Here is a 2741-nt window from a genome sequence, read left to right as displayed (position 1 = left end):
AGTTCGAAACCAGCCCAGCCACATGGTGAAACTCAATCTCCACTAAAAACATAAAAATTAGCCCTGCGTGGTGGCAGCTGCCTGTAATACCAGCTACTCGGGAGGCTGAGGCAGGAGAATTTCTTGAACCCATGGGGTAGAGTTTGCAGTGAGCCGAAATCACCCATTGCACTCCAGCCTGGGTGACAGAGCAAAACTCTCTCTCAAAAATCTTAAATTAAAAATTAAAAAGTCTGAATAGGAAACATTTGCCATCTTTTGTCTCTAAGGTTGGCCACCTATGAGACATTCATAAGAATCTTGGTCTCCACAACCCCTTTTTTTTGTATATATATATTTTTTTTGAGACAGTGTTTTTCTCTGTTGCCCAGGCTGGAAGTGCAGTGGCGTGATCTTGGCTCACTGCAACCTCCGCCTCCTGGGTTCAAGTGATTCTTCTGCCTCAGCCTACCGAGTAGCTGAGACTACTGGTGCGCGCCACCATGCCCAGCTAGTTTTTTGTATTTTTAGTAGAGACGGGGTTTCACCATGTTAGGCAGGATGGTCTTGATCTACTGACCTCATGATCCACCTGCCTCAGCCTCCCAAAGTGCTGGGATTACAGGTGTGAGCCACCGTGCCCAGCCCACAACCCCTTTTCTTAACCCAGACATTCCTTTCTGTTGATTCCAAGTCTTTAGAATAATAACAACTCTTTTAACCAATTGCCAATTGGAAAAATCTTTGAATCCACCTGTAAACCCCTGCCTCCCGTTGTCGTGCCTTTCTGGACCAAACCAATGTAGATCTCACACGTGTTGACTGACAGCTTATGTCCCCCTAAAATGTATAAAACCAAGCTGTAACCCAACCACTTGGAGTACATGTTCTCAGGACTTCTTGAGACTGTGCCTCCAGCCATGGTCACTCATATTTGGCTCAGAACAAACCTCTACATATTTTATAGAGTTTGCCTCTTTTTGTTGACATGTCCCAGCCTAGAATATTCTCTTTCAAAGCCTTTTCTAAATAAGGCAAGTTTTTCAAGTGTTACATAAATGCTGCATTCATTGATGGAGTAGGAAATAGCCATTTAACATGCTATTGTAGAAAAATATTTATTTTTATGAAAAAGATGTACACAATGTGTTGTTGAATATAAGAAATGTATGGATGGCTGGTAGAGTGACGGCTAGCTGGACAGGTAGGTGATAAACAAATACACAGAAATGTCAATAAGAGAATCTAGGTGGTGGCATATGGGTGCTCATTATACAATTCTTTCATTCTTTTGTGTCTTTGAAAATTTCTATAATAAAATGGTGTGAGCCATGGCTCACACCTGTAATCCCAACACTTTGGGAGGCCAAGGTAGGCAGATCACTTGAGGTCAGGAGTTCAAGATCAACCTGGTCAACATGGCAAAATCTCATCTCTACTAAAACTACAATTTTTTTTTTAAAGAAATATTAAGCCAGGTGTGGTGGCTCATGCCGGTAATCCCAGCACTTTGGGAGGCCAAGGCGAGTGGATCACCTGAGGTTAGGAGCTCAAGACCAGCCCGGCCAATGTGGTGAAACCCCATCTCTACTAAAAAATACAAAAATTAGCTGGGCATGGTGGTGCGCGCCTGTGATCCCAGCTACTCAGGAGGCTGAGGCAGAAGAATCGCTTGAACCTGGGAGGTGGAGGTTGCAGTGAGCCAAGATCACACCACTGCATCCAGCCTGGGCGATAGAGTGAGACTTATTCTCAAAAAATAAAAATAATAATAATAGCTGTGCACGGTGGCTCACGCCTGTACTTCTAGCACTTTGGGAGGCCCAGACAGGTGGATCACTTGAGGTCAGGAGTTCAAGACCAGCCTGGCCAACATGGTGAAAACCCATCTCTACAAAAAACTCAAAAAAATTATCTGGGTGTGGTGGCAGGTGCCTGTAATCCCAGCTGCTGGGAGGCTGAGGCAGGAGAATTGTTGGAACCCAGGAAGTGGAGGTTGCAGTAAGCCGAGATCGCACCATTACACTCCTGCCTAGACGACAGAGGGAGACTCCATCTCAAAAAAAGGATTCTCAGGGCTGCCAACCTTATAGTAGAAGCTGAGGTGGAAGTATATTTCCCCTACACAAAAGACCAAGAAAACAAAAAAGGAAAAAAAGTTTAAAGAAACAAAAAATAATTCCAGTCTTATCTGAGTTCTAGTTTTCCAGAGTATGATCCAGAACCTATGGATCAAAACCAGAAAGAACAACCTGAGGTCTCCCTTTGGATCCCGGGGTGAGAAGAGAAAAGAGCCTGCACAGAAGAATCCAGCAGCAATTCTGCATCAGGCGCTAACAATTCTCCTGCTTCCCCGTACCCCCTGCCCCATCTCCGCCCTCCACTAATCTGTGTTTTGCAGGTCCCTGTAGCAGCCTTGGCTTTCACACCTTCATACACAATAGTTAAGGACACCAAAGCCCATTTGCCTGCTCTCTTTGATAAAACAGTGACAGCAAGATAAAACATCACCAGCAAAACTCTTTAAAAATTTAAAGACTCTGATAAAGTCCTCCATTCCGCATCTGCCAGGGAAGGAAGGAAATGGCCTCTGGCAAGTGCCTCTGTTACTGCCCCCACCCCCACCCCCCAATACCTTTTCTACAAACATCTCCTTCTCTACAGATCTTCAGCTGCCTGCTGGAGGGCAGCAGATCCACTTGCCTGAGGAGTTGGAGGAAGGGGAAGCCCCCACTACCCCACTGTATAGTCACGGGGGTGAA

The 2741-nt window shown here is 45.3% G+C and overlaps 1 non-coding gene across 1 annotated transcript; it reads left to right on the top strand.

The window, feature by feature from the left end:
- The first annotated feature begins 2019 nt into the window (after positions 1-2019).
- Positions 2020-2108, top strand: LOC135277330 (small nucleolar RNA U109). The gene has a single exon (XR_010344944.1). It is a non-coding gene; the product is annotated as a small nucleolar RNA U109 (small nucleolar RNA).
- The last annotated feature ends 633 nt before the right edge of the window (positions 2109-2741 follow it).

This window comes from Aotus nancymaae, unplaced genomic scaffold, assembly GCF_030222135.1.
Source record: "Aotus nancymaae isolate 86718 unplaced genomic scaffold, 86718_ANA_hifiasm-v0.15.2.pri h1tg000030l, whole genome shotgun sequence".
NCBI classification, from domain to species: domain Eukaryota; kingdom Metazoa; phylum Chordata; class Mammalia; order Primates; family Aotidae; genus Aotus; species Aotus nancymaae.
Note: the sequence above shows the minus strand (reverse complement) of the source record. Positions and strands in the feature narration are given on the sequence as shown.